The sequence below is a fragment of the Arachis duranensis genome, chromosome 6 (genome assembly GCF_000817695.3).
Source record: "Arachis duranensis cultivar V14167 chromosome 6, aradu.V14167.gnm2.J7QH, whole genome shotgun sequence".
Taxonomy (NCBI): domain Eukaryota; kingdom Viridiplantae; phylum Streptophyta; class Magnoliopsida; order Fabales; family Fabaceae; genus Arachis; species Arachis duranensis.
The window spans coordinates 5,105,645-5,112,729 of NC_029777.3; positions in this window are offsets into that span (position 1 = coordinate 5,105,645).

The following is a 7,085-nucleotide window of genomic DNA, read 5'->3' on the forward strand; positions in this document are numbered from 1 at the left end:
TCGGCGATGGCCGAGTTCGTAATCCTCCGAGATTCCACTGCCTACAACATCATCTTGGGAAGAAAAACAATCAATGATTTTGAAGCCATAATCAACACCAAGCTGCTAGTTATGAAGTTCGTTACCGATGATGGATCCATAGGGACCATAAGAGGAGACCTCGAGACGGCGGTCGCCTGTGACAACGCCAGTCTTTCCCTCAGAAAGAAGTCCAAGGAAGCATCTGGTGTATTCCTAGCCGACCTTGATGCCAGAGTAGAGGACAAGCCGAGGCCGGAACCAGAAGGGGACCTGGAGAAATTTAGCATCGGTGACGAAGGGGAAAAGTTCACATTCGTTAACAAGAACCTCCCACATGAGCTGAAGGAGCCTTTGATTGAAATGATAAGGGCCAACAGGGACTTGTTCGCCTGGACACCAGCCGACATGCCGGGCATAGATCCAAAAGTCATCTCACATCATCTAGCCGTCAAGCCGGAAGCACGCCCAGTGGCTCAACGGAGGAGAAAGATGTCGGCGGAAAGAGCAGAGGAGGTGGCCAGGCAGACGGCCAGCCTCCTAGAAGCGGGCTTCATACGGGAAGTGGACTACTCGACATGGCTCTCGAATGTGGTATTAGTGAGAAAACACAACGGCAAGTGGAGAATGTGCGTAGACTATTCGGACCTTAACAAAGCATGCCCCAAAGATTGCTTCCCCCTCCCCAACATAGATGCACTCGTCGACGCCGCGGCGGGATACCGGTACCTGAGTTTCATGGACGCCTACTCCGGCTACAATCAGATACCGATGCACCGTCCAGACGAAGACAAAACGGCGTTCATAACGCCAGGAGGAACTTTTTGCTACAAGGTAATGCCATTCGGCTTGAAAAATGCGGGGGCAACATATCAAAGGCTGATGAATAGGATATTCAACAACCTCATAGGGAAAACAGTTAAAGTTTACGTGGACGACATCCTGGCAAAGACAACACGACCTGACGACCTCTTGAACGACCTGGCAAATGTATTTGCATCCCTCCGTCAACACGGTATGAGGCTAAACCCCCTCAAGTGCGCCTTCGCCATGGAAGCCGGCAAGTTCCTGAGATTTATGATAACTCAGAGAGGGGTAGAAGCTAACCCGGAGAAATGCCAGGCAATACTCCAGATGAAGAGCCCGGGCTGTATCAAGGACGTCCAGAGGTTGGCAGGACGGTTGACCTCACTCTCCCGGTTTCTCGGAGCTTCGGCGACAAAGGCCCTGCCATTTTTTAACATCATGAAGAAAGGGATGGCGTTTGAGTGGACACCCGCATGCGAAGAAGCCTTTCGACACTTCAAGGAAATCCTGGCGGCACCCCCCGTTCTCGGGAAGCCAAGGGACGGGGAACCACTATACCTATACCTCGCTATAACAAGCGAAGCCCTGGCCGCAGTACTAGTACGGGAGGACGGGAAAACCCAACAGCCAGTCTACTTCATAAGCAAGGCCCTGCAAGGAGCGAAATTAAGATATAGCAAATTGGAAAAGCTAGCCTTAGCACTCCTAACTTCCTCGAGAAGGCTAAAACAGTACTTCCAAAGTCACCAAGTTGTCGTCAGAACGGACCAAGGGATCCGGCAAGTCCTCCAAAAACCCGATCTAGCGGGAAGAATGATGACTTGGTCCATCGAACTCTCCCAATACGACATACGATACGAGCCCCGGCAAGCCATCAAGGCGCAAGCCATGGCGGATTTTTTAGTTGAAGTAACGGGAGACCCAAGCGAAGACATGGGTACACGGTGGAAGCTCCATGTGGACGGAGCCTCCAACCAGACCTTCGGAGGTGCCGGGATCATCTTGGAAAGCCCGATTGGGGTTGTATACGAACAGTCGATTAGATTCGAGTTTCCCATCTCGAACAACCAAGCAGAATACGAAGCCCTCATAGGAGGCTTAACCCTAGCGGCAGAAGTCGGCGCAAGAAGGCTGGAAATATGTAGCGATTCCCAAGTCGTCACTTCCCAAGTAAACGGCAGCTACCAAGCCAAAGACCCCCTGCTACTGAAGTACTTGGAAAAGGTTAAAAGCTTGAGCCAAAAGTTCGAAGAGGTCACGGTCCATCACGTACCCAGAGAAAGGAACACACGGGCAGACCTTCTATCGAAGTTGGCCAGCACAAAGCCAGGGGAGGGGAACCGGTCTCTCATCCAAGGCATGACAAGAGAACCAGCAATTGCACTGCACATGACAACCCTAAGTTCTTCATGGCTAGACCCCATCACCAACTTCCTGGAACACGGCCAAGTCCCTGGTGATGAAAAGGACGCGGCGAAATTAAGAAGAGAAGCGGCCAAATACGCCGTCATCCAAGGACAGCTGTTCAGGAAAGGGCTCAGCCAACCCCTACTGAAGTGCCTACGCCCCGACCAAACGGACTACGTCCTCAAGGAAGTCCACGAGGGCTGCTGTGGACACCACATCGGGGGCAAAGCCCTAGCAAGAAAACTAATCCGAGCTGGGTACTACTGGCCGTCAATGATGACAGATTCCAAAGAGTTTGTCAAAAAATGCGTAAAGTGCCAACAGAACGCCAACTTTGCCAGGGCACCGGCCTCCTAGTTAAGCCTGCTAACGACCTCACGGCCATTCGCTCAGTGGGGAGTCGACCTCTTAGGGCCCTTCCCGGTCGGCCCTGGGCAGGTCAAGTATCTCATAGTAGCAATTGATTACTATACCAAGTGGATAGAAGCTGAGCCACTAACTAGCATATCATCGGCCAATTGCAGAAAATTCATGTGGAGGCAGGTGATAACACGGTTCGGGATACCGGAAGTCGTCATCTCGGACAACGGCACACAATTTACTGACAAGAAGTTCACGAAATTTCTCAGCGGCCTGGGTGTAAGGCAAAGGTTCTCTTCGGTAGAACACCCTCAGACGAACGGACAAGTAGAGTCCGCCAACAAGGTTATCCTTTCAGGGCTGAAAAAGAGGTTGGACAATAAAAAGGGTGCTTGGGCCGATGAACTAGCAGCGGTTCTCTGGTCCTACCGAACGACCGAGCAGTCGTCTACTAAAGAAACTCCTTTCCGACTAACGTACGGTGTGGACGCGGTAATACCCGTGGAGATCGGGGAACCAAGCCCGCGGTTGCTCCTAAAGGGAGTGGAGGAAACCGTAGAAAAGGACCTAATAGATGAAGCCAGGGAAATGACCCATTTGACAGAAACGGCGCTTAAACAAAGAGTGGCTCTGCGCTACAACACCAAAGTACTCAAGAGGGAATTCGAGCCAAACGATCTCGTCCTGAGACGAAATGATATCGGCCTACCGACCCCTGGAGAAGGCAAGCTAGCGGCCAACTGGGAAGGCCCATATAGAATCAAGAAAGTGATGGGAAAAGGAGCATTCAAGCTAGAAAGACTTGACGGCAAGGAAGTCCCGAGAACATGGAATGCGGACAACCTAAGAAGATTCTACTCCTAGATGAAGACCCGACAAACCGACCAGGCTAGCTAAGTAGTCAATTCGCAAATTTATCTTTTGAACTTCTCATAGCTACTTACGAGTCCTTTATACGATTAAGTCCTTTATACAATTACCGAATAAGATATACTTGTGCAAATTTTCTCTCCTATTTTGTCACTTAAATTTCCAGATAAATCACCGCGTCCAACGACGACGCGCGTCCCCGGGACTGATCACCCCGGGAACCCGTCAAACGACTACGCAAAAGGCCATGGGCCATTGACATAAGTGACGACAATAAACCAAAAACGGTTAAAAGAAACGGAAATACAACCAAACGAATGAGGAGAAATTCATCACGACAACATGAGTAAACGATTAAAAACGGTCGTTAGTCACAAACCAAGATAAAACGGCTAAACGTCAAATTGTTCGCAAGCCAAAAACGGCCGAAACTAAAATAGTTTACAAGTCAAAACAAAACGGCTAAAACTATAAAAAGAGGACTTATTTCTTGGGGACATCGACAACCTTGCCATCCTGAATAACCTTGCGGACACCAATCGCCGACGTGTCGAATTCGGGGGCAACAATCTTAATTTGAGCTTTGAGGGCGTCCTCGGTAGCCAGGATCGCACCCTTGCCCTGTTTGACGACGTCCTTATACTTCGCCTTCCATGTCGACAATTCGGCCTCCACGGCCCGCCTCTCTTCCTCAACTTCGGCCACACGCTTTTGCGCCGCGCCGACTTGACCTTCCAGAGCCATTTCACGCTCGACCAAGCGTTCAATCGTCGCGTCCGACTCTTTCTGTTTCTTCTCGGCAGCTGTTACCTTTTGTTCGGCGGCGGTAGCTTTCTGCTCGGCAGTGGTGGCTTTCTTCTCGGCAGCATCCAACTTTTCCGAAGATTGAGTCAACTGCTCCCGGAGAGTCTCAACTTCACTTTTTAGCTTGTTATTGGCCTTCCCGGCAGAATCCAACCTCCGGCGGAGAGACTCCATACCGGACAGTTCGAACTCGGCCTTCCGAGCTATGACTGCGCCACGCAGGAGAGTGCGATACATCCACCTCGCCTGCCCGGCAAGAGACGACTCGTGGAAGTACTCTTCGGTACCGGGGATCAGCTGGGAGTCTATGAATTGCCCGGCATCGAAATTCCTCTCCATGACAGTAAGGACTCCCTCAGGGTTAGACGACGCCGTGGAGGCCTTCTTTCTCTTCTTCGGGTTGGGAACCTCTTCCACCTCAACATCCGGGTTAGACTCGGAAACCCCAGTTCCGATCACCTCGCAGAGAGGGGAGACATGGACCGCTTTGCCACCTTCAACCGCGGCGCCCTGAGCTGAGGTGCCGATCTCGTCGGTTGCGGCCCTCTGCTCGGGAACATCCTGGCCCTTCGGAGGAGCATTAGGCCCCTCGGGGGCAGGTTGCTCGTCACCCTCCTCGTCATCACCACCACCAAGAAAGGTTTGAAACAAGTCGGGAAGACCTGTCACCGACGCAGACATATCCACTGCAGGAAAACAAAAAAGGTCGGTTAATCGTCACACAATATCAATAAAAGGAAAAAAGGTAAAGGGAAAAGTAAAAAGCTTCTCACAAATATAATTACGGCCGGACTCCCGGTCACCCATCAGGAGGTGGGGATTTACTGGGTTCTTCCCAAAAACTGCCATCAGCACCTCGGCAATTTGCTTATCCACTGCCGACATGCCATTATAAGTTACCTTAATAAAACTATTGGCCCCTGCCCCGAAACTCCAATAAGTCGGGATGAGCCGTACCCCCTCCAAAGACAACCAAAAGGGGTGACGACCTTTGGCAGGGCGGACCTTAAAATATTTGTCCTTAAACCCATGATAAGAATCTTCAAACAAACTAAAAATCTTCCGACCCTGGGCGGCCCGGAAGGACATGAACCCTTTTTTGTGTTTCCCCTCCTTGGAAGGGTTTGTGAGGGTGAAGAAGAAGAGGAAAACATCCACAGACACCGGCAGTTCGAGATATTCACAGACCATCTCGAAACAGCGGATTGAAGCCCAACTGTTCGGATGCAACTGCGACGGTGACACGGAAATTCGATTTAAGAGCCCCATTTGAAAGGCTGAAAACGGAATACGAACCCCGACTTGAGTGAACATGGCTTTGTAGAACCAAATCCAGTCGGCGACCTGGCGGGGTTGGAAGTTGATTTCGTACAATCGCTCGTGAGGAGCCGGGACGAAAACATCGTAATTGGCCTCCTCGTCAGTCCCACCACACAAGTACCCGGCTTGTCGGAACTCGGTGAGCTCCTCCTCGCCCATTTGATTGGGTGATTCCCTTATATCGGAAACGACCCAAGCATATTGATCGTACGCCGCGGGGTTAACGGAAGCCCGGGAAACCGTGTGAGCCATACCTACATGGGGGGACCATCCAGTCAGTCTAAGAGATCGGTTGCTCAGACCGAATACAAATACTAACCCCACGACTCCCCGACCAAGGCTAATCACGACTAAGATGGCAAAAAGATCAAGAAAAAACCTACCCTAGAATGGTACTCCCCCCCTAACGCGTCTATTCGCAACTAAAAGGCTACACAGTAACATCAAAAAACCAAATAACAAGCATACAAGGATAATGCATAAAAGGGGAATGATTCGAAAATTACCTAAGTTGATGAAAAGAGGATGAAGTTGCGAGTCTGGGAAAATGCAAGAAGGACGAACAGAGGCACCACAGCAACGCCTTGAAATCTTGTAGCAGAGAGGAAGAAAGGGGAGTGTGAAAAAGTATAGAAGCATCGAAACCGGTCGTTTAAAAACTGCTTCCCCAAAGCGCGAAAACACTTGGGGGCAGAATAGTCTTTTCAAACGGGATTTTTTCACCCCATTATGAGCATTCAATGCTCGGCGCAAGAAACGAAGCGATGAAACGGTTGCTTGGGCAACCAAGGGACACGCGCGTTGGGGGCATACCCTTCCCACGAGCGGCCGGCCAAACGAGATGCGAGACGACACGCCATTGGTAACTCCCACGACTACCATTGGTGCGTGGGGGCACTGTTACGGCCCGGCCCAAAATCTGCACGGGTCGACCCCGACCCAAGCAATACCCGACCCGGACACGCGTCCCCCAACCGACCCGGACACGCGTCCTGTACGGTTCACACACGGCTGCAGGATAGCGTCCTTGGGAATATGGGCCTGTCCCATGAGGGGCCCACTACTGACATATATATAAAGGGAAGATTGGCTCTTCCCACGAGGTACGTCACATCCTTTCGACCCTTTACTCTGCACGCCTGCACATTACTGACTTGAGCGTCGGAGTGTCTTTGCAGGTGGCACCCCCCCTCATCATTTCTCCAAGACAAGTGCTCAGATACTCGACTACTCGTAAGCAGTGCGACCCAAGCCAAGGCGTCCTCACCCCTGCATCTGTCCACCCGATCTGTTCGGAACCCGATCAACGAACAAGTGGCATATCATATACTTCTTTAACAACTACACCTGAATTTAAGTTCGGGAGAAAAAATGAACCTAAAAATGAACCAATGTAATGTATGTGAGTGTGTTATGTAAATATGTTATGCATGAGTAATGCCTAGGTTTAGAGATTAGACAATCTACCTGACCAAAAAAAAAAAAGACTTTAGTTGAAT